At 37.2% G+C, this 26,475-nt stretch overlaps 1 long non-coding RNA gene across 1 annotated transcript in view; it reads right to left on the bottom strand.

The window, feature by feature from the left end:
* LOC122802830 overlaps positions 1-24,686 on the bottom strand; it is a 92,906-nt gene extending 68,220 nt beyond the window's left edge. Inside the window, exon 1 of the long non-coding RNA XR_006364987.1 lies at positions 24,588-24,686. This is a non-coding gene — a long non-coding RNA (uncharacterized LOC122802830). The remainder of the gene's footprint in view (positions 1-24,587) is intronic.
* Positions 24,687-26,475: the final 1,789 nt, after the last annotated feature.

The following is a 26,475-nucleotide window of genomic DNA, read 5'->3' as shown; positions in this document are numbered from 1 at the left end:
TCGACAGGCTGGAATTACTCAGTAACATCATTCTAGTTTGCCAGAAAAGTAGTCTTTGAGCAGGTGAGCAAAGAATATCGTCACAGGGTACACTTCTTAGATGATGTAAATTCAAGAACACATCAGTATTGTCATGCTTTGATCTTTCAGGTAATTGCTCAGTAATCTGTACTGCACATTCAGCTAGACCAGGGATTTTCAACCTGTGTGCCTTGAAACGTCAACAGTTTAAAAAGATGGTTAGGTTTTTTAAAACTTAAGGATTACTTCACTCACTTGCTGTTGCTGCCACTGAAAATGTCCATCCACAACCCACCAAAAGCCACTTTGTTTCCATTTTATTTTGAATTAAGTAAATTGGAGGCAAAGTGCTGTGGCATAGAAGCTCCAACTAGACAGAATACACATGGGTACGAAACATGATGCTGCCATCTTGGCTGTGCTCAAGGACAGTAGGCCCCTATTGGTGGAGGGACTAGCAATTGACATAACTTGTTCTGCATCACTATTTGTACGGATGGTGCACGCTCTATGTCATGAAGTGCACTTACGCTGGCTAAAATAAAAGAATCCTAGAATTATTTGTACTCATTGTTTTCTCCACAGAGAAGTTCTAGCATCAAAATTATTGGTACCCGAGCTGAAAAAAGTAGTGGTCGAGAATGTCCCAATATAAAAAGCAGCCCGTTACAATCAAGATTGTTTGCAGCACTATGTTCCTCAATGGAAGCTTCTCACATGCAGTTGTTATTCAGTAGAGAAGTTAGTAACATTCCATACAATATTAACAATGAAATAACAGCCCTAGATTACAATATTGTATGAAAAGACAAGAAATCTAGAAAGGGAGGTGTTGTAGCTATATTATTTTTAAAAAAATCAGCTAATTCTAGACCACATAGACATAAAAATTCCTGAATTTGACAATGCTGAACTTATCTTTGCCAAATTAAAAATTAATCCCAAAAAACATATTAATATTAGTGGTGGCTATATCCCACTAGGAAACAATACCCAGCAAGGTTTAATAAAATGAATGCCCTGGTGCATGCATCTCTATCTGCATAAGCTGCTTGTATAAAAAATATCATACTCTTGCTCAAATATTCTCCAGTTTGCTCCAATATTCTGATCAAATACAAGTGGTAAGGGCTTTCAAAATCCATCTGCCATATTAACACATACCACTGAAGGGTTTTGCCTATAAGCACAAACATACACACATGAACATAAGTTAGAAACTTATGCCAGTATTTGTAACTTTGTCCAAAGCCTTTCTGCTTTTGAATTTATACCTTTTGGTCTTTTCAAAATAATACTAATAGACCAACTCCTAGTACCACTGTATAACTGAACTTTGCAACATAAACTTCTTGGACACTTAATACTCTTGTAATATTGATTAAAAGCCTAAATGCTAAAGTGATTTATCATCATTCTGCAAAAGTCATTTGTCATCATTTTAAGAAAACATTTCAAACAACTTTACAATGTGACTGAATAACTCTCGGGTACTGTAATACTCATGTAAACTTTTGCAAGAAATCACCTCTTATCATTGTAAGAAACATATCACATAACTGCACAATGTGAATAAATCGGACAGCTCTTGCCTTTATACTCAATAACATTTTCAAGTAATTGCACTTTGCGAATAACTTTATACAACACACTGAAATGTCCCCAAAATGGTGGTATCTTGCTAAGCAATTTTCTACAGTGCATGAAACACTCTATAATGGTGGCAGTTTGCGAACAGACACACCTGGTCCAAGAAACATTTTGAAATGGCTATACTTTGACTGTATTTCATGAAATAGTTGCACTTTGCACACAGTAAACTTTTCAAAATACATGCGCAGTAATAAGCACACACTGTAAGCACTTTTACAAACTTTGAGATACTTCAAACAACTTTATTTATGCCCTTGAAACAATGCAAAGTCATAATTATGCCAAAATATAGCACTTTGGCAAAATGCATGCAGTCGCCTTGCTTTATTTCTGCTTAATGTGCCATTTTTGCCCTTATTATATTTGTTTTGCTTGTTTAACCCCTTTTCATGCCCAATGTACTTTTCATGTACTCGTTTTACTCTAAACATGCCCAGTTTTGCTTGAAATACACTCGTTTTGCTTTATACATGCTCATTTTATCTTTAAACCTGCTCATTTAGCTTTAAAGTTAGTTGTTCCTTCAAATAAATTTATTTTAAACATCTCCTTTTAGTTAACAAACCTTCTGTGCCTTCCACTTGCTTAATAGTGTGGTTTGTGCCCTTGTAATGCCCCGTTTTGTCCTTATCATCAAGTTAAACAGTTTATGCTACTTCTCATTACCTTTGATTCTTTTGTGGCTCTATTTGTGCTCTTTTCTCTCAGTTTTATCTTCACTGTCATCTCTGCACCTTATGGCTCTGGATTTTATTCCCTTCCATCCCGGTTCTGACACCACATCACTCTTCCATTCCAGATATAAGAGTATTTGTGGGTTCTATTCAAGCAGCTTTATTTTATACAAACACATACTTACTTAAGATTACTGACTTTAACTTATATACATACTAACAACTGCATTCACGCATGCTATCACTGTGACTGCTCTTACAAAATTGCCCCACGGAGTGCTCATGTCTGGGATTTTATATGTGCATGTAAAGCCTTGACATACTTCTTAAAGATACAGCACACATCACTTTCACTCTGATCTACAAAGAACAAATTAACTTTGATAAAGAGCAAATTATTATCCCAGGGAAAAAAATTCAAATGGGGATATTCCAGGGTGACTTTGCCACCACTGCTTTTTTGTCTTGCCAATAGCCCATTAAGCTGTCTTCTTAACAGATTAGATCATGGTTACAATTTGACTGTGAGAAAATAACAAAGTTGTTATCTTTTTTTGGATGGTTTAAAACTGTATAGTTACTGTATAGTTTGTCAGATGAGGAATTGACAGTACAACTGCAGGTGGTCAAAACTTTTGCAGATGATTTAAGAATGTCATTTAGTCTTAATAAATGTGCAGAAGCAACCTTTAAAGCAGAAAAGCTGCAGCACCAAGAAAACATCAGTCTGGGACAGAAATGTGATGTAAAGGAACTTGAGCAGGAGGGAATGTAAAAATATATGAGAACTGATGAAGGATTGACAACGAAACATGAACAAATGAAAGCAAAACTTAGTAAGAAATATTTTAGAAGACGAAAACTAATATTGAGTACAGCCCTGACTTCTAGGAACAAAATCCAAGCTATAAACCAATTTGCTCTTTTTGTTCTGACTTACACTTTTGATGTGATTTACTGGCCCTAAAAGGTATTGGATAATTTGTACAGGAAAACAAAAAAATGTTTCACACTTATCAAATGATTTATAAATATGGGTGTACAATAGGATTACATATTATCCGTTCTGAAGATGGTATGGATCTCCTCAAAATTTTTTTCATGTATATATAGGTCTGCAATCATAGGAATATGTATATATTTGCTCACCTCACAGGACTAAAATATAGTGAAAGTTTTGAAACATGAGAACAACTCAGGCGTGTCTTCCCTGCTTAGTTTAGCAGAAGCATATAGGTATTAAGTGAGAATGGAAATCAAACCAGAAGTAGATAAAAAAAAAAAAACAGGCAGCAACTGAATGTGTCAAAAAACAACAGGAAGAATATAAGGTGAAGGATCAGATGAGATGTCAATAAATGTGGAAAAGGCATAAATATAGTTGCAAGTAGAGAAAATTCCTGGAACAATGTCATGTTGATCAGGATCTGACGCAGTAATGGTAAAGGAGAGACCCATTTAAACCTTAAGACAAAAGGTTAATATTGATAACCCAGGATAGTGGAGTACATTTACATTGGTTTACAAAGTCCATTGAACATGTCAGAAAAACATACAAGAACAGGTTTTATAAAACAGAACTGGAAATAATTGCATACCTTGTAGCTTGGTGTGGTACATTAATGGCAGATGAGCTGTATACTGAAGGCCATAATAATGTGGCAAGACTGTTGCATTGGGGATTATGCAAACATTACAATATTGAAATAGCTGAGAAGGACTGGAAAAGTGAGTGTAAAAGGATTACAGAAAATTAAGAAGTTTATATCACATGGACCATCCATTGCCAACAGTTCAAAATATAGATGTGAGCAAACTTTTAGTTATGTACTCACCATAACTTTAGATGTTTGGGATCCATCTCGCCTACATTCTGTACTGATGGGCTCGGAGCCGATCCCTCGGCTCCGACTCGGCACGCTTGTGCTATAGAGCGAGGCCTCTTATTGGCTGAGCTATCTTTATCCCAGGATGCACCACCACTAATCCCCCAGATCTTGTTTGTCCGCATCCATGCACACATGCACAACTTGATTATATAACATTGTTAGATGTTTCAAGATGAAACAACAGGATTCGGACCTTCTGATATCCTCTGATCTCCAAGGAAGGGGGAAGGAGGGTGGGTATTTAGGAATGTAGGCAAGATGGATCCCAAACATCTAAAGTTATGGTGAGTACATAACTAAAAGATGTTATGTGATCCTATCTCGCCTACATTCTGTACTGATGGGACAGCGTCCCTAGCACCTAAATCCCGGGTGGCTCATTGGAAAACACTCCTGAGCACTGTGGAACCAAATGAAGCTTGTCCTCTAGATGCCACATCTAATTTGTAGTGTGAAATAAAGGTGTGCGAGGAAGACCATGTAGCAGCAGCACAAATGTCACTAATAGCAAGCTTAGAATGAAATGCTATCGAAGTAGCCATAGCCCTTGTAGAATGAGCTTTGACAGAGGTGGTAAGCTCTTTGTTAGAATAAAAATAAGCTTGAGTAATACAGTCCCTGATCCATTTGGCAATAGTGACCTTTGTGACAGCTTTGCCCAATTTATTGTCTGCAAAGGATACAAACAACTGATCTGTTTTCCTTGTTTGTTTGGTCCTGTCTAAATAAAAACGTAACTGTCTGTGGACATCTAGTGTGTGGAATATGAACTCCGCTTTGTTAGAGTATTTTGGGAAAAAAACTGGAAGCTCTAACGATTGTTGTAAGCAGAAACTAGAACAAACTTTAGGGACAAAGGAAGGATTTGGCCTGAGGGATACTCTGTCTTTGTGAAAAACCAAGTACGGGGGTTTTACTGACAAAGCCTGAAGCTCTGAAACTCTTCTGGCAGAAGTAATCGCCACCAGAAAGGCTGTCTTCCATGATAGGAACTTTAGATCACATGTAGCTGCCGGTTCAAAGGGGAAAGAAGTCAAGGCGCGTAACACTATATCGAGATCCCATGGAGGTGCAGGATGAGAAATCGGAGGCCTTAATAGAGCAGCACCTTTCAAGAAGGTCTTACACAATCTGTTGCTCATTAAAGGTGGGTCTATGGATTCGTGAAAATTAGAGATTGCTGCCAATTGTACCTTGATGGCAGAAACTGAAGACCCTTGATTGAAAAGAGAAGTCAAGAATTTTAGTACTTCTGCCACGGGAATAGAAATGGGGTCCAGGCCCCGGAGTTGAGCCCAAATAGCAAATCTTTTCCATTTGCTAGAATACAGTTACTTTGTAGCAGACTTATGGGCCGAAGATAATATGTGCACAACATCTGGAACTAATGTATGACTCCTGACTATCGTTGGAAGAGGAGGAGCCAAGCCGTCAATTTTAAGGTGTGTAGGGACTGGTGGAATAGTCTCGACTGATGAACCAGTAGGTCTGGGATCTGATCCAGGAACCATGAACCTTCCAGAGCATGTTTCCGAAGATAGGGGAACCACACTTGACGAGGCCAGTAAGGAGCAATTAAGATCATTTTGCTCCCCAAGAGAGATGCCTTTTGAATCACCCTGGGAAGGAGAGGAACTAGAGGGAAGGCATAAAGCAAGCCGGTGGGCCAAGGATGGATTAGTGCGTCCATGGGGCTCTTCCCCAGAGCCGGGGTTAGGGAGAAGAATTCTTTGCACTTTGCATTCAGAGGAGTCGCGAAGAGATCGCAACACGGAACTCCCCATTTGCTGAAAATCTGACTTGCAACTGTCATATTCAGTGACCATTCGTGAGGAGGGAGGATGGTTCTGCTCAATCTGTCGGCTATCACATTGGACATGCCCGGTATGTGAGTAGCCACTAGGAAGCGTTTGATCGAGACTGCCCATTCCCAAACTCACATGGCTTCTCTGCAAAGAGGATAGGATCTGGTCCCTCCCTGTTTGTTCAGGTACCAGACAACTGACATGTTGTCTGAGTGAACAGCAATTACGCCCTGAGGGAGATAATCGTGAAGGGCTTGAAGGGACTGAAGTACTGCCCTCATTTCTAAGATGTTGATATGAAGTAAAGTCTCTACTGAGTGCCATTTGCCTTGGACTGACCTGCCTAGGGAATGCCCCCCCCACCCCGTCTGGGAGGCGTCCATGGTCAAAGTGGCCGCCGGAGGAGGTAGAACAAAGGGTCGTCCCTGATCCAAGTTGGAGGGCACTAGCCACCAACGAAGGTCCCGTTTGCAAGATTCCGTGATCCATATGAGGTGACTGAGAGGGAGTTCCTGAAAGGACCACTGAGCTGAAAGAAGCCACTGAAGAATTCTCATGTGTAACCTTGCCAGGGGAACTAGAAGAACTGTGGCGGACATGGATCCCAATAGCTGCAGGACCATTCTGGCTGGGGCTTTGGATCTGGGACGTAAGGCTCGAACTTGAGCCTGTATGGTTTGTATCCTGTCTGTAGGTAGATAGACCCGCATTCGGTTTGAGTCTATCTCTACCCCTATGAATCTTATGCGTTGAGATGGCAGCAACACAGACTTTGGCCAATTGAAGGTGATTCCAAGGGAATTGCCCAGTGATATAGTGGCTTGTAGGCTCTGCAATAGTAGATGCTTGGAGGTGGCAGTTAGGAGCCAGTCGTCTAGATACGGAAACACCTGGAATCCTAGACTCCTAGACTTCTCAGGTGAGCAGTCACGACCGCCAAACATTTGCTGAACACCCTGGGGGCTGTGGTGAGACCAAAGGGCAGTGCACGGAACTAAAAATGACTGCCTCCTAGGCTGAAGCGCAGATGTCTCCTGGACGCTTGATGTACCATGATATGGTAATAAGGTCCTTGAGATCTATGGAGCACATCCAAACACCCTTCTCCAGCAATGGGAGAATGGTTTGTAGGGTGACCATTCGGAACTTGGACTTTCTGACTGAACGGTTTAGGACGCTGAGATCCAAAATGGGCCTCGAGTCCCTGGTCTTTTTTGGCACCAAAAAGAATCTTGAGTAAGTCCCTAATCCGATCTGGTCTGCGGGGAGCTGAGAGCCAACCATCTGGGCCAGCTCCTCAGGCAGGTTACCCAAGAGGGTATCGGATAGCTCCTTAATCAGATCCCTCTGAAATCTGGTAAAGTGCGTAAGGTAGTTCAAGGACCTCAGTGTAAAGGCCGCTGAAATGAGGGTGCGCTTTCCGTACCGATCCATGCTCCTAGACTCCTTATTAGGAGGATGGACGGACGTCGAAGCCTCTGCTACATCTTGCTGGGTAGCAGATGCCACCACCAAAGCATCTACAGCCACACCTTTAGTTAGAAACTCTTTTTCAGGGGGCGCCGAGAGGAACTTATTCGGATGAGCAGGCACCGGTTCCACAGAGTCTGGATGTTCCCACGCCCTTCGACAGATCAAATCCAAGAGCTCATCGAAGGGCGGAGACACCCAGGAGGCAGAGGGCTGAGCCCCGAAGGCCTTCAGGAACACCGACTCATCAGCAGAGGGAGGTTTGGACTGCCAGCCGCCTCGTTGTTTTAGGGCTTCCAGGATGTCTGCAAAGGAGACATCATCCGAGGACGACTTAGGGGACCCCTCTGCATCATCGAGATCAGTGTCTGATGTAAGAGACTCATCAGGGGAGTCAACGTGCTTCCTCTTGCACGATCTTTTCCTGGGGGGTTCTTCGAAGAGGCTTCAGAAGGACCTCCAGGAGGGGGAGAAACCCCAGTGGGGGTAACCTGAGGCCCGGGGGCTCTGCTGTCTAAGGACAGGGGGACTGCCAAAGACCCAGTCTCCGTATGCAGGGAAGGAGCTGGGGAAACCGTGGAGGTAGCCAAGGAAGATTTGGCTAATGCACTCCTCATAGCCCTGAAGGCGGGACCACCAGAATCCTTGGAGGGTCCCACCTCCGTGGCTACGACAGTGGATGGCACTCCCGCCGCCGACGCACCAAGAGGGAGACTTGGGACCGAAAGCATCAATCCCAAAGCCTCCCCCCCCAGGGCCGAAGGAAGAAGTCCGTGTACTGAACTCCGACCCAAGAGCCGGAGTTGGAGCAAGGGTCGGGCCCGACCCTAAAACCTCCACAAGTTCCACCAGCACCGGCTCCAATGGTGCCAAAGCTGTTGGAGGAGGAACCACAGTAGGGGAGTGGACCATCGGCTCCGAAGCCAAATGGGCTGGAGCCGAAACTAGCTTTTGGAACACCGGAGACTGGAAGAGTCGAAGGAGCACCCTGTCGATGTCCGAATCAGACATCTTGGATGATCTAGAGGATACCGATCGGGCCCGAACCGATTTCTCCATCGGCTCCGAAGGGCTCGGGGACCGGCTCTGAATGGACTCTACCACTATCTGCTCCGAGGGAGATCTCAAGGTAATTTCCCTCGGTGCTGATAAGGACTTCGGCTCCGAAGGGGAAGAGTCTGAGCCGGTAACCGTTATCGGATCCAATATCAGTGGAACCGATGAGGGTGACCCGCCTCTCGATGCCCCAGTCCTCGGCTCCGAAACCAGAGGGGTCGAGGCTGGAGACATCGAGGCAGACCGTTCGGAGAAGTCTGCTTAGATTTTTTTGCAGTCGGTTCCGACTGACTGGTCGGAGCCGACACTTTTTTCTTTTTAGAAGGAGAAGGAGAGGAAGATAAAGCCTCCTCAAAGGATGGCTTAATTAACCCTTTCAGGATTAATTTGTTCTTCCTCTCCTGGAGGACTCTTGATGAAAAGGCGTGACACACACTACACGATTCTTGTAGGTGCTTGGCGCCTAAGCAATAGACGCACGAGGAGTGATCGTCCGTTATGGACATTTTGAAACCACACCTCGTGCATTTCTTAAACCCGGAGGGTTTGTGTTCTTTAGACATAGCCAAAAAGTCAAACACAGTTGTCTACAATCAAAAAGAAGGGTTACAGCAAATAAAATATCCCTACTTTAATAATTTTAAACTTTAAATACATTTTTTTTTTTTTTTTTTTTTTTTTTTTTTTTTTTTTTTTTTAATATACAGTAAAAGAAACAATTTTTTTACAGAAGAAGAAAGATAGAGAGGGTCAAGACCCTCTAACTTAAACGGGTACTTGACCCACACACAAAAACCCAAGGTAGTAGAAACAACAGGGGAAGGCCCCTCTAACTTAAACGGGAAACCTTCCCTGACAGGAAAAAACACGAAATCCTCTACCAAAACTACTAATACACACTCGTATAACAACAATAGCTGTTAAAACAGCTTTTGGATTTAAATCAAGCAAATTTCTGACAGGAAAATGCCTAAATAAATAGTACTTAGCCCAGCCAAGTTGAGACCACGTCTTAGCTTTGTAAGCGGCAAACGAGATCTGGGGGATTAGTGGTGGTGCATCCTGGGATAAAGATAGCTCAGCCAATAAGAGGCCTCGCTCTATAGCACAAGAGTGCCGAGTCGGAGCCGAGGGATCGGCTCCGAGCCCATCAGTACAGAATGTAGGCGAGATAGGATCACATAACATCCAGATATAGTAGTCCATGAAAAGAAGACAAAGGTAGCACTGATCATTGAAATTGCTACACCCACTGATAACAATGCCTTACATACAGACAGACCCAGAGTCATAAAATACCAGGATTTGAAAGTAGAAATGAGGGTAATGTGAAATAAGGATACCCAGACAATTCCAATATTTGTAGGAGCAATGAGTCTCACAAAAAATAATTTACAGTCATATTTAGATATGCTACAGATACATGTAACTCCATGTGAATTGCAGAAGCAGTTAATTCTTGGCACTTTGTGAGTGCTGCAAAGAGCTTCTTTGGCTAATATCAAAGACTGAAACAATGTAACCTCATGAACTTTAATCATATTTTGACTTAGGAATGGGGTCCATTCCCGTCATGGTATTAGAAATCCAAAAGACTTGGAGAAATTAAACCACCAAAAAAAGTAGAAGTCATTTTTGTACACACATCTACTTTGCATGACACAGCTAACATCATCCTTTCCAAGATGCATTGTGGCTCATAGTAGTCCAACTTCTCCTGTGGCATGTGCATATAAAACACTTGTCCATAGATTATTTCAGTACATAGGTAGTGAGTTTGAATACAGGAATAACTATCATCTGTGAGTGTGTGTTTCTCCTTCTTACTGTACAGGACAGGCTGCAAGTCCATATTTGAGGTATATCTATACAGTATGCTTGTGCTATGCGACCACTTTTTATTGGAAGCATAAAGGTAATACACAATGATATTGTCATCCATTGAAATGTGCAGTACAAAGTTGTCAAATCTGTAGTTCAGCTTGCTTTTCAGCAATCCTCATTAGTCTATTAGCTATATAATTCAAATCTTGATGTCACTTACAGTCATTGCACATGTTATTAACAATGTTGTCACTCACAAGTACTATGTTCATGTGTAGATGTTGTTTCCTGTTACAAGAGTTTATTCTACATTTTCTTTGCAAAGACTGCACTGAAGACTGATGCCGTAATTTGAATAGTGAGACACCTCCTCTAGACTGAGGATATGAGATGATGTAATGTATGTTGCTGCCTATGTATAGCTTGTGTTCCAATATGGGATTATATCCACATTGTGCATAATTGCTGTTCTACCATCCCAGTGAGAAAAACAGGGGTCTACAGGTGTATTTGGGTATAACTAGCATCAGGCAGTGTTGTTTGACATATAGCAAGATACTTTCTAAGTAATTATAATGACATATATTCCTTGATTCATACATACGATGTAATGCTTTCACATAACCACACATGAGACAACTGGGGATTCACTTACACCATGGCACATTTATTGACCCCACTATGGTGTTGATTTTCTCAATTTTTAGACAAGTGTTCCAAACCAGCTTTGAGTGACTGTAAGCATTTGTTTCCTTAACTGTTCTGCAGGAAAGACATCCCCCACAGTTATACTTGTACATAAGGATAGTGGCAAAGTACTCCCCCATACATTTTATCAGATAAGAATTGTGATCAGATAAAGTACAGCTAATTGAATGACTTCCATGGGTGAAGTTCATCAGCTGGGTTAATAGTTCCACTGTGGCATATGTGATTAATAACAATATTGTTAGTTGGAAGAGTTGTGTGGTTTGATGTTCAATTCTAGCATAGGGATTCATTTTGTGTGAACATGCTAATGTCACACAACAACCATTACATCACATCAGTCTTATGCCTTGATATGTTGCACCAACGCATGTGAATGTAGCTTTGGATTTCATTACAGTAAACATTTGTTCTGCCAATGTTATGGTTATAGTGCTGCTGTGGCACACACATTGAGTACTGTGGTATACATGAGAGTGCTCAAGTTATTGTGTGATATGTGTACAACCATACAGAGAAACTTTTCTTGAGCATGGAACATTAGCATAGGACTAATCACGTGTATGCACATGAGCATACTCATTTAATTGTCATCATTCTGACATGTAGCTATGACATTCATTATCTGGGATACCTTCTTACTTTACACATTGATTTCATTTGTTTATGGCAATACCAATACCTACCTCTAGTAGTATATGCTTGCAATACACAGGTCTGGGAAATACATTATATTATAGTGTGGTGTTTGCATCTGTTCTAATCTGTCTTCACAGTATCTGTGTCAGGCAGAAGTGCCTTACACAAGGGTATTATGTATGTCACACACTGCACTCACATTTGTAACACCACACACACACACACACACACACACACACACACACACACACACACACACACACACACACACGCACACATACACACACACAACACACATACACACACACACACACACACACACACACACACACACACACACACACACACACACATGCACACACGCATGCACACACACACACACACCCCTACATATGGGATGCATAACCATTAGAATATTGAAGTGCATAATTCTATCCAAGGGTAATCATTCTCATGCATGTGTTAGGCCTATTTCTGTAGTGTACACAGTTAATATACATACATCAGTGGTAACACTGATGAGATGGCTTTAGTTCTTGTAATAGGAGATTGTGGCTTCTAAGCCATTCTTATTTTTCAGCATGTTATATTGACGAAATGCATGTTATGCAACTATCCCAAAATGTATGTACTGTCCTTGCAAACTGTCATCTCAACTCATGTTAATAACATTTGCATAATCCTCTCTCTTACAATGTTAATTTGTGTAACTGTCACATCCTATAATATCATGTCTGCTTTTATTTACCTATATTTGCTCAGGAAGTGTGACCGCAATTAATTATGATGACATATATGTTGCAAAATGTTATCATCACAACATTGGCTTTGTGACATAAACACTATCACATGAATTATCTGACTATAATTTGAATATTTAACCTCCCTTTTTACATATTTTTGTATACATCGCTTTGATTTCTGTGCACATTCTCCCCAGTACACATTCCTTGTCTGGTAACCCACCTATTGTAGTTTCCCTCATTCCATTACCTTCTAACTTATTCCTATATTCATATGTTTGAATAATGCACTCATTGTACTCAGTACATTTTCACTGCCCAGTACAGCTTGCATTATTTGCCTTTGTTGCTTTTTGTGCTTTCCCTAAGACCATGCTTAACAGGTTTAGCCACAGGCAAGCTGGTTTGTTTAATGTGTTTGCTTGTGCTGCTCAACACATTTTCCTGGCCAGTTGTACATTTGCTGGCTATAAAAATCTGCCTGTATTTGTGTTAGCATGTCCAGCAACATGCATATGGCATTATCACTGCTGCTTATTGCTCTAACGTGTAAACATTGTATAGGCTTTACACAAAGCCTGCTTGATTGTTCATGAATCCCACAGACTGTTTTTTTCTATTTTCACTTAGTTTCATGGAATATGGCTAAACAGGCTAGTTATGCATCTGAACTACCTGCAGTATTACTCACATTTATAAATAAATCATCTTTCCTTGACTTTATTAGCAAAAATTGTAATTTAATGTAATTTATGTGATGGCAAAAGGGATAGTATCCTCAATGACCCAAACAAGTTTTCTCATTATATTTTCATATTATCAATGAGTTATAGAACAATATTGTCTTTTTTTCATGCACACATATTCATAAAATATAACTATGCAGGAAAATTTAACAATTCCTTTTAGTGAATTAAAAATTAGTAAGTTATATGAAGAAGTAATTGATGCTTCACACTTGAATGCAAACAATAATTTGCCAAGCAATGCTTTATCACTTTATTAATTAATGGTGTCATGTCTTCTGCTAAATAAAATATATATTTTTATCAGATCGTGGAAATTTGACTTTACAGAATTTTTCACAACCTATCTAATGTATTGCTTTGTTTTTTTTTTTTTTTGTTTTTTTTTAAGTCAGTGGCCAGATTAAAAAGCTATGGAACAGTAATGCTTTGTTTAAATTGGCTGCCTCAGGAACATGTGATGCTTTGCAGGTATGTCAGAAACTCTTTAGTGATTAGCAATGAATACGTGCATTTAATTATATTAATATAATATAAGTGAAAGGCAAAAGATAAAAAGGACATGTCCACCACAACTGAAACAGAAAAGCTTGATTTAAAATGTTAGCACTTTCATGCTCACAAATGCTTCTTTAGACAAATATAAACATGAAATTACCTTAAATAGTAATCTCATAATTACAAGTAATGTTATGATTTATTTTTATAGAAACCTAAAGACAAGTACAATAACTTAACTTGTGCTGAATATTCAGCCATCTCAGAGCTTTGATTTAATAAAAATAGTGAAATTCTGAAGGCAGATAAAGTTGGAGCTTTAGTTGTTCTGGATCACAACCCTTACCTGCAACAAGTGATATTTTTTAATAAATCATGCCAATACTTATGAACCTGTTATGAAATTTAAAGTTAAAACTTTAATTGCTAAAAGTAAAGACTCAACTATATGATTTGCATATGAGTACTTGGCAAAAAAATTATTTGTTTGAATATTTCCATGCTAAGAATCTTAGAATAAAATGAGCAGAAACAGACTGTACCACCAAAACTATAATCCAAAAGAAACGGTCGTAACAGCAAACAGGAGTGAATGTCCAAAACTGTTTATTGAACCAAATATCACAAGCCCTTTCACCCTAACGCAATTGTAGGTCTTTTTCAAGTGCAAAAACAATAGGTATGTCAATTAGCCACCTTTAAATACCTAGATTCAAAAAAGGCGCCAAAAAAACTTTTTCACATAATTTAAAATGAAAGCACACACCTCAATATTCAAAAGCTTTCGTAGTGTTAACCACAAAGTAACTTAATACGATCCTACCACATAACTGCAAAAAAAAAAAAAAGAATGACTAAAAATAAATGAATAATTATAATTCTTTAAAATATTCAAAATAAAAAAATAGTAAATATAAAAACAAAATCTAGAGGTTGTATAACCTGATGTACATTTAAGTTGTTCAAAAAATGAATGAAATACATATGAAGTACAAACTACATATGACATTGTTTATAGTCTCTCTATTTTTGGTGTTATAACTTCTTTGCCTTTTTTATTAAATAAGGCTTAATAGAAATGTAGTCACTTAGTCCTGGGGGATGGGTGGCATTCAATCATAATTGCCAGTAGGTCTTCCTACAACATAACCAATTCTCCCAGTCTCCCCCCTTAGGGTCTATTTGCACTTGCTCAGGAATTCCAAAATGAAAGCCTGTGTGTTTAGGCTCTGTTTGTAAGTGCTTACTTAGTGCATTGTTTGTGTTTCCTTTTCTAATACTATATAGGTGTTCATAGATATGTTTGTTCAACGCCCTCTCTGATTTCCCTACATAGAATCTTGGGCAATCCTTACACAGAGCAAAGTACACAATACCTTTAGTGAAACAGTTGCCCTTCTTAAAATAAATCTTACTATTTTTGTAGTTTTTTTTAAGGTAATGGGTACTTCATCCAAAATGTATTTACAGTACCCACACCTACCACACCTACCACACCTACATGTCCCCTTATCTGGGGGGGGGGGGGTTAAATTCCTATAGTTGTTACTTTCAAAAACCTTTTTCAAATTTGTTCCTGTTTTAAAAACAAAGTTTGGCTCCTCACCCACTTTGTGTACTACATCTTTATTAAGTTTTTATTTATTTTATTTAACATTTGTTGACCGGGAAAGTCCGACTAGGTTCCACAGATCCTGTTTTCAGTGGAGGCCCGGGGAGAAATGCTCCAGACGCATGTCTTTAGAATGTGGGAGGAAATCGGAGTGCCCAGAGGAAACACATGCAAACACAGGGAAAACATGCATACTCCACATAGAAGGAACTCCAGTCGAAAATCGAACCGGAGAACCTCTTGCTGTGAGGCGACAGTATTAACCGCTGCACCACTGCACCACCCAAGTTCATCTGGACTAAGTCCTTAACTTCCCTAGTTATATTACTGTGTTGTAAAACTAAAGCCCTTTTAAAGGCTTGTTCACTGGTAGCTACATCAACTGTTGTAGTCTCCAATGTTTTCCCCAAAATGGGAGGGTACCTAGTACCCCATCCTTTTATAATTGCTTCCGACACTTGCTTTATTAACCAGTCAGGGTAACCCCTTGAACAAAATAGGTCAGAAATGAATTCTATTTCTGCTAAAAAGTCACTCCACTCTGAAGTCATTCTGGCTGCTCTAACCATTTGGCCCTTTATAATACTCCTTTTTTGTTTCCAAGGGTGGTCACTTGTGTAAGGAAGGTAAGAGTTACTAAAGATGTTCTTTCTATGGATTCTTGACTTCAATCCCCCATTAATTTTATCTAACCTCACGTCCAAGTAATCAATCCCAGACTGGTCAAATTTAAATGTAAATTTTATGAAGTCAGTAGTGGAGTTCAAAAATTCAAGAAAAAAGGATGGTATTCACAGGTCCTTCCCAGATGATAAATAAATCATCCAGGAAATGTCGGTACAACTTTATATTTTTCCAAAATACAAAAGGGAACACATGCTGTAGATCCCATTGTAGGAGAGCTCGGTTGGCATAAATGTGGGCACATGCTGCCCCCATAGCTACCCCTCTAACCTGTTTGAAAGTTTCTCCCTCAAAATACACAAAGTTGTTTTCCAAAACTATCCTCATAAGTTCTACCAACAAATCAATGTCAAAGCTCAAGGTAGACTTTTTTCCTTTCAGTAATAACCAGAAATAGTTTAAACCCTCATCCATTGGAAATCACGTAAACAAATCGACCACATCAATGGTCAGAAAATACACTTCACCTTCATATGGTTGCAAAATTAAACTACGTAAAAAATCCCACGAGTCCTCTTACATATGCTCATGTTCATTAGGGATGTGCTTAAGTGTATAGTCTAAAAAGGATGCAATAGCATATGTCTTAGACCCTTTTTCTGAAACAATTGGCCTGTATGGTGGGTCAGTAGTGCTTTTATGAATTTTTGGGATACCAAAGAAGGTGGCTAATCTTGTTTTTTTAATGGTCAACATATTACCAATCTTTTCATTTATCCTATTATCAATAATAAATTCTTTAATGGCTAACTCTATTTTTCTGTATGAAATGCTAATTTCATTCATAGATATTGGAATATACACATTAATATCACACAAAGTACTCTAAATTATTTAAATACTTAATATCTAAATATCTAAATACTTTATGTGAAAAAGTTTTTTTGGCGCCTTTTTTGAATCTAGGTATTTAAAGGTGGCTAATTGACATACCTATTGTTTTTGCACTTGAAAAAGCCCTACAATTGAGTTAGGGTGAAAGCACTTGTGATATTTGGTTGAATAAACAGTTTTGGACATTCACTCCTGTTTGCTGTTACGACCGTTTCTTTTGGATTATAGTTTTGGTGTACGGTCTGTTTCTGCTCATTTTATTCTGGTTTTGTGGTGTGGAGATTGGCGTACAGGAGATGGCTGTCTTTAATGGTGAATTGTCTTTGGAAGATGAGTTTGGTCAACTGGACCTTGAAAATGCCTATTTTTCTCAAAAGGATGTGGCAGAAGCTATATCAGGGCTCAGCACGGAAAGGCAGAGCCTTAAATCAGACCTTGTACGAATTTTGGAGGTTTTTTCACAAACTGGCAATTCTATACCATGTGGGCAAGGAAGTAGGGAACCAATCAACCAGGTTTCCACTCAGGTGAATGCCTGTGAAGTGGAGGCATTTAATGGATCACTTTGTGACTTTACTTCAGCTTCACACAAGGGTTGTGGAGGTAAACACACTTTTCGAGGAACTGGTCAAACTTTCGGAGATGGTATTAGAAGGGGAGAATCCATTTCCTTCACTAATGGACCTAATGGTCTTTCGGATGCTGAAGATCAACAGCATAGTTTCCATGCAAACCAAGGTACTGTAAAGCAGACTGACAATGCTTTCAACACTGACTTAAGACATTTTCACAATATTAGGGAATGGTTTGACCACGTACAAAGTAAAGGGAATGTTTTTAATAATAATTCTTGTCACAGAAACAAGGTTGGTGGGGCAGGACGTCCCACAACTATGTCCTCATAGAAGGATGGAATTAGAGACCTAGAGAAGAAAATGTATAAGATAAAATGTGTTAACTTAGACATTGCATATTTTGAAGAATGTTTAACTAAAAAAGTTGTTCCACAAGGGTTACGTGTTTGTAAATACCCTGACGGTTTCACATATGATACAACTATGCTCAATGAACTTAATAATATTTTTGACAAATGTAGTTTTAAGATTTTAAGGCTGATGGTGAAATTTTCCAAATTGAAAGTGGTTGCTTTGTTAAAAGATGCTGAAAAATTGGACAATGCTATTAGGAGCGATTTGTTGTTTGAATTTAACAAAGAAAGTTATGAACATAGTTTTTATCGTATAGAAAGGAAATGTGAAGAAATATATGGTAGGAAAAATAGAAAACTAGAGAGGGATCTTAAACAATATAGTGATAACAAGGCCTATGTGTTTAAAGGAAAAATATTTAGAAACACTTTATACAAACCACCTGACCCTATAGTAACTGAGGATATGATCCAACCTAATAATGTAGAAAAAGTTGTTACGAATGGACAAATTGTTGTTGATGTTTTGAATCACCACCCGACTACCCCTGCTTTTAATGTCCCCACATCCAACCCCACCACTGTAGATGTAGGTAAGGACATGGTTGGGTCCACTGATCTGGTGGAGGGGGGTAAGGACAGATAAATGAACAGGATTTTTCTGGGGGGAAAGGAAAATTAAGGAACCAGCTGAAAACAAAAAAGAAAGGAAAAGTGTAGTTGTTGATTTTGACAAAAAAATAAAGGGAAAAATAGTTGTAGACCCTGACAAGGTGATACACTCTTACAACGGTTTTAAAATTTTCAATTTAAGTGGTATTGAAATTAAAGAAGAACATTTTCACCTTTTTGAAAAAGGCTTTAAATTTGTTCCAACAGTAAGATTTGATGTATGTGACATCCTTATTGAATGAAAGCTATTTACCAGGAAATTTAACTTTGCACTAATGTTTGACCAGGCAGAAGGGCATGATATAATTAGTTTTAAAAAGGCTAGTATTTTCAACCCTTCTCTCCATCCGGCCTTGCAGGTATTTGAGGAAATATGTGCATCGGATTTATATGCGTTGATAAAAACATTAAGAGAAAGTATTCGTTTAAAACAAATTTAACTATGAGGGAGAAACAAACCTTGGATGATTTAACAGCTGATAGTGAAATTCAAATCATGAAACCTGACAAGGGGGGTGGCATGGTTTTAGTTAACACCTTTGACTATTCTAGTAAAGTTTTGAGTATTTTGGGTGATATTAATGTGTATATTCCGATATATATGAATGAAATTAACATTTCATACACAAAAATAGATTTAGCCATTGAAGAATTTATTATTGATAATAAGATAGATGAAAAGATTGGTACTATGTTGACCATTAAAAAAAAGACAAGATTAGCCACCTTCTTTGGTATCCCAAAGATTCATAAAAGCACTACTGACCCACCATACAGGCCAATTGTTTCAGGAAAAGGGTCTAAGACATATGCTATTGCATCCTTTTTAGAACATACACTTAAGCACATCCCTAATGAACATGAGCATATGTTAAAGGACTCGTGGGATTTTTTATGTAGTTTAATTTTGCAACCATACGAAGGTGAAATTTATTTTCTGACCATTGATGTGGTCAATTTGTTTACGTGCATTCCAATGGATGAGGGTTTAGACTATTTCTGGTTATTACTGAAAGGAAAGAAGTCTACCTTGAGCTTTGACATTGATTTGTTGGTAGAACTTATGAGGATGGTTTTGGAAAACAACTCTGTGTATTATGAGGGAGAAATCTTCAAACAGGTTAGAGGGGTAGCTATGGGGGAAGCATGTGCCCCCATTTATGCTAACCTAGTTCTCCTACAATGGGAACTACAGCATGTGTTCCCTTCTGTATTTTGGAAAAATATAAAGTTGTACCAACGTTTCCTGGATGATTTATTTATCATCTGGGAAGGACCTTTGAATACCATCCTTGATTTTCTTAAATTTTTGAACTCCACTACTGACTTCCTAAAACTTACATTTAAATTTGACCAGTGTGGGATTGATTACTTGGACGTGAGGTTAGATAAAATTAATGGGGGATTGAAGTCAAGAAACCATCGAAAGAACACCTTTAGTAACTCTTACCTTCCTTATTCAAGTGACCACCCGTAAACAAAAAAGGAGTATTGTAAAGGGCCAAATGGTTAGAGCAGACAGAATGGCTTCAGAGTGGAGTGACTTTTTAGCAGAAATAGAATTCATTTTTGACCAATTTTGTTCAAGAGGTCACCCTGACTGGTTAATAAAGCAAGTGTAAGAAGAAATTATAAAAGAATGGGGTACTAGGTACCCCCCATTTTGGGGAAAACATTTGAGACTACAACAGTTGATGTAGCTACCAGTGAACAAACATTTAAAAGGGCTTTAGTTTTAGAACACAGTAATATAACTAGGGAAGTTAAGGACTTAGTCCAGAGAAACTGGAAGATGTCAAAACATAATAAAGATGTAGTACACAAAGTGGGTGAGGAGCCAAACTTTGTTTTTAAAACAGGAACAAATTTGATAAAGCTTTTTGAAAGTAACAACTATAGGAATTTAACCCCCCAGATAAGGGGACAAGTAGGTGTGGTAGGTGTGGGTATTGTAAATACATTTTGGATGAAGTACCCATTACCTTAAAAGCTATGGTAATAGTGAGATTTATTTTAAGAAGGGCAACTGTTTCACTAAAGGTATTGTGTACTTAGCTCTGTGTAGGGATTGTCCAAGTTTCTATGTAGGGAAATCAGAGAGGGTGTTGAACAAATGTATCTATGAACACCTATATATTATTAGAAAAGGAAACACAAACAATGCACTAAGTAAGCATTTACAAACAGAGTCTAAACACACAAGCTTTCATTTTGGAATTCTTGATATAATGCCGATAGACTCTAAGGGGGGAGACTGGGAGAATTGGTTATGTTGTATGGAGACTTTCTGGCAATTAAGATTGAATGCCACCCATCCCCCAGGACTAAATGACTACATTTTTATTAAGCCTTATTTAATAACAAAGGCAGAAAAGTTATAATAACAAAAATAGAGAGGCTATAAACAATATCATATGTAGTTTGTACTTCATATGTATTTCATTCATTTTTTGAACAACTTAAATATACATCAAGTTATACAACCTCTAGGTTTTGTATTTTTATTTACTATTTTTTTATTTTGAATATTTTAAAGAATTATAATTATTCATTTATTTTTTTTTTTTTCATTTTTGCAGTTATGTGGTAAGATCATATTAGGTTACTTTGTGGTTAACACTACGAAAGCTTTTGAATATTGCGGTTTGTGCTTTCACTTTAAATTATGTGAAAAAGTTTTTTGGTGCCTTTTTTGAACCTAGGTATTTAAAGGTGGCTAATTGACATACCTATTGCTTTTGCACTTGAAAAATCCCTACAATTGAGTTAGGGTGAAAGGGCTTGTGATATTTAGTTCAATAAACAGTTTTGAACATTCACTCCTGTTTGCTGTTATGAACGATGCTAAGAATCTTGTTATACCTTTGTTGTATGGGTTACATAAAATACATGCATCTTACTCCCCCACCACTGACACTGATAGTAGCTGGTTAGGCTATGGAACCTTTATCCATTTTTATAGAAAAACAATTTTCACCCTATTAAAATTCATAATCATCTGATAACTGATACAAAGCTCTATATCAATATGTTATATACTTATTATAAGCAGCATAATATTTATATATTAATATTATGTTCAAAACTGTTTATTGAACTAAATATCACAAGCCCTTTCACCCTAACTCAATTGTAGGGATTTTTCAAGTGCAAAAGCAATAGGTATGTCAATTAGCCACCTTTAAATACCTAGGTTCAAAAAAGGCATTTATATTTATTCTGTTTTTTGTTTACCATATGTTGTCTTTTGCATTATTCATATTGTTTTGCACATGGAGCTTTTCTCCCCGGGCCTCTACTTAAAATGGACATATATCCAGCTAGACCAGCCCGGTCAACAAATGTAAAATAAAAATAAAATAAAAAATAAAATAAAAATAATATTTATATGACTTATTATGTTGTGAACTTACATTTGAAATCTCAATTTACAGTGATTCCTAATAATCAAGGGATAGAATATGTTAGGCAGTATCTTGTTGTGTATACTAATGGAGACACTGCTAGAATCAACCTGCTTTGGCTTTTATTGGAGTTGATTCTATAAAATAATGTTTCGTATATAAAAATCAGTTATTTTTAAAAAAAAATGCAGGTGTTGCCATGGGCACATCCTGTGGAAATAGTTATGCCATTATGGTATTATTACAAAGGGAAACAAACATATGTTTTCTGTAGTAATCAATTAATTTTATTTTCTGAATGCTATATACAGTTTATGGATGAGATATTTTATTTGGATGGAAAGGCTGAACGTCTGCTAGGTTATATACAATATTTAACAGAAACTACTTTTTTTAGGACATTCTATTGTATATTCTGAGTCTCAAATACATTTTATATGTTTTTATATCTAAAGGATTAGGGGTTAAAATAGTGTTGAATCAGTTTCACCTGAAGTAATGTGATTAAGGAACTCCTCAGCAGTCTTTTTTTTTCAGAAAATATATTTAAAGCTAAATCTGATAATCTGACTAACAAATATACCCTTAACAGTAACTTTAACATATTCCAGAAGCATTAGCTATGTTAATAATATTATATGGTACAACTAGCTGATTTTAATTTCTGATTAACTTATTAGATCAGTTGTAGGTCATACAACAGCCTGTGCATTTAGGAATTCATGATCTATAAAGGAATGGTTACACAATAAAAGTGAATATATTTCATCAAATGTTAGGTCAAATAATACTGGTACCTTCCCTTGTTAAAATTGTAATTCTTGTACTTTTAAATTAAAAACATCAGCCTTCTTACATTGTGTAACTAGGAGGTCATATAGATGTAACACAGTAAGTCTCATTTATCTGGCTAACTGCCAAACATGTCATTGTTTCTATGCTGGAATGACAAATAGAATTTTAAAGGAGAGGATCAGTGAACATGTATATAATTTTAAATTAAATTAAATTAACAAATGTTTTATCAAGACATGTCAAATCTGCTAGTGCTAATCATGTTATTAGACTTTTTTGTTTTACAAGTCACCAATGTGTCTATATGTGATGGTGACGTTTTGAGTGCAACTGAAGAAAGCTGAACTGGAATGGATTGTTAGGCTAGAAGCTTTGGTTATAACAGATTTAAACAAGTCTGTTTCTTTAAGACCTATTTTAATATAACATGGTATACTTTATTAATTATAATTATATGGTTGTTATTTAAGATAATTTTATGCTTATATTTTTATGTTTGAAGAAGTGCCTGTGAGCATGAAAGTGCTAACATTTATTACTGATGTTCCATACTTTAGTTGCAGTGGACATAATCTTTTTCATCTGTTGTTCCTATTTTGTCTGTTCTGCCATTACTCACACATTTAGTTTGTTTACTGTAAGTAAAAGTCAGCTCTTGTATCAATTTTTTTTTCTGGTGGAATTATAGGTTTAATGTCTTAAGTATCGTCTCTGGGTATTTTTCTAATAACAATGCTAAACATTACCAATGCAATTATGTTATGCAATGATCTGTTGGTCAGCAAAATACAGCATCAATACTACTTATACACAAATTTATTATATCAGGAAGAGGATTATACATTTATAATAAGCAATATATCAAGAGCAAAGCAAAACATTAAAAGCCGAAAGCAGATCCTACTGTAATTGTCTGAGTCCTACAAACTTAGCATTAGAGCTTTTTGCCTGTATTATGTATTAAGCATTGAAAAGTCAGATTTTAGTATGATTTTTGAAGAATACGGAGCAATATATAGATACTTTAATTAGTAAGAATAGTAATAACCATAATAATAATAATAACAATAATAATAATAATACAATTAGCAATAATGTATGCTGTGGCATAATCATGTCTCAAAAGAAAAAAAATGAGTTCAGAAATTGAATGGTCACATCATTTTGTATTAATCTAAAGCCAAAATAAAATATGTCTGTTTCAAATAGAACAAATGAAATTGATTTATTCTGTTATCTGTTAGAATTTGTTCTTATATTAGGCATTTAGTCTCTTAGACATATTTTGTTTTTTATTATTATTTCTAGATGGTGATACAGATTGAGTTATAAAGTAGTCATTTCATGAGTTACCTGGGTATAATATACAACTTTAAAATGCATATAACATAAATGAAATAGCAAGAAATTAAGAAATTATACCTACTGAACAACATCATATATCAGGCAGATTTATATGCAATGAGCTTATTAAATAGAATGTGTGTAGGAAGGTGTGGATGTGTAGCACATGTACAGAAAAAGACATTTTTTTTTGTTAAGCAAAGATATGTGCATGTCCACCACAAATTTATGCAGGCCAGTAAAACATGCCATACATTAAAAAGGAAGAAAAATGAAACTATCCATATGAATACTATTAGGTGTGTGAAATTTTCTCTCTGTGACAGTATTAAGTACAAAATGACAAAGTTGACTTAAGGTTTATACTATGTGCCCAGCTCCTGCAATAACAATCTCAATTATTCCTACTAGAAACCTGTCGTTCATAAAAAGTTACTGAGTTTCTGTGATTTGTTTAAAGACGTGAACTGCAATCCTTATAATAGTTAATATAGCATGTCAATTTCTAAGCTAGTAAAACCCTTTTATTTTTCAAGTGACACTTTAATTCATAAAGTATTTACTGGTTATAAGTAATGTATTCCTTACCAATAACTCCTGCTACTGCAACAAGGAGAATGAGAGCAAGTGCCAAACGATTCATGGTGGCTTTCAGTGTTCACAAAAGTCTGAGTTCTGTTTTTCACTCGGAGTCTGTATTTATTGACAGTGAACAGAGATTGGATATGTAGATAAGGAAGTGACATGATGACTACATAACTTGTAAAACTGGCAATTATGATGATGTTTCCCATCAGTAGTAGCACTATATATTTCATCAAATATGATAGACGTCTATATTGTTCCTCTTTTGTCAACGGTCATGCCAATCTTTTAATATCAACTAAGCATTTAATAACAAACATACATTTTGCAAATAGGAGCAGAAAGCTTTCTGATGACTTTTCATTGTAGATGTAGCACTAATCATTCCTTCCATATATGGTCTTATAAAATTTTCATGTGATGCTTTATATCTTTACCTGGTGACACAGCCACAACTGAAAGTAAACTCAAACTATATAATCTGAGCCCTCACAGTCTCTCTCTCTCTCTCTCTCTCTCTCTCTCTCTCTCTGTCTGTACATTGATCAAAGCCTTTAAAATATGCATTTTTTCAATATGTCCTTGTTACCTTTTATTTTTCCCGTGTGTTAAACCCAGGTCTGTATTATCAGATCGAATGTTTAGGTTATCAAACACCTAAACATTGAACTGGTAAGACCAAAAGCAGAAAACCATAAAGTTTTCCCTTGGCCGTTAGTCAGATTTTTCCACTTTGTCTACTGTAGACCGATCTTGGAGATGGTATATTTAGTTTGGAGGGTGTGTGGGATGAAGCCCTCCACTTCATTTGGGTTTAAATTTTTTTTTTTTTTGCTTTTTTTTGTGGCCAACAGAAGTCTTTCCCTGTGCCATTCATTGTTTTTAGTTTCGGTCTTACCAGTTCGATGTTTAGGTGTTCGATAACCTAAACATTTGATCTGGTGATATAGACCCGTTCATCCCAGGTGTTTATGAAACTCAATGTCACTTTCATTATGTCAGTCAGAAGATCTCTTTGTAGGTTTATCAATACTCTTTCTGCGCAGCTATTTTCCAGTTAACTTATCAGAATCTATCATCTTACAGTGAAAGCACATATTCCTTCTACTTTATGATAAGAAATACATATGACAATCCTTCATTTTTGAAATGTTATCATTTGGTCTGATTTTTCCCTATGTCTTCTCAAAAAATATGGCCTGTATTACAAGCAATACTAATCCATTGTCCTGCTCTAGTTATAATGCTGGCAGCAGCACCTTACTGTTATCCATTTATTTTCTTATATATTTTATCACACCAAATTCTCATACATTATTCCCTTATTCGACTATATTGGCACATTCATTCATTAATGTATTGTCTACAAATGACCATCATAAAAATCATATTTTCAGTGAAGTCTAAGAGAGAAGGAATCACTATAAATGTAATAGTTTTGACAAATTAAGTTCAAATACATTAGCAATGAAGAAAGTAAAGTGTATAGTATCAAAATATTAAATATAATTCCTAACATCACAGAAAATAAATACCTATGTATAATTCTCAATCCTTCACTCTTTTTCACTTTACATGCTAAATATATAACTAATGCAATACTTTTACAACTATGTTTAAATAGTCATCTTCTCTGACATAAAGCTCATTCAGCAATAGACAAAAAGGTACTCTTGCCAAAACTGCAAAACAAGTCTTTCATTTCTAGTGCTACATCATCATCATCACCCCCCCCTTTTTCCCATTTTCTACATGGGGTCGGGGTATTGTGCTGGCACCATCTCTCTCGATTTAATGCCACACTATTGCCTTCTTTGGCACTCATGACTGTCACAGATCTTCTCTCATACAATCCAGCCATCTCTTTGCTGGATGTCCTTGTTTACTCTTA

This window comes from Protopterus annectens, chromosome 5.part0 (genome assembly GCF_019279795.1).
Source record: "Protopterus annectens isolate FY-2018-M chromosome 5.part0, PAN1.0, whole genome shotgun sequence".
In the NCBI taxonomy this organism is placed as follows: domain Eukaryota; kingdom Metazoa; phylum Chordata; order Ceratodontiformes; family Protopteridae; genus Protopterus; species Protopterus annectens.
Note: the sequence above shows the minus strand (reverse complement) of the source record. Positions and strands in the feature narration are given on the sequence as shown.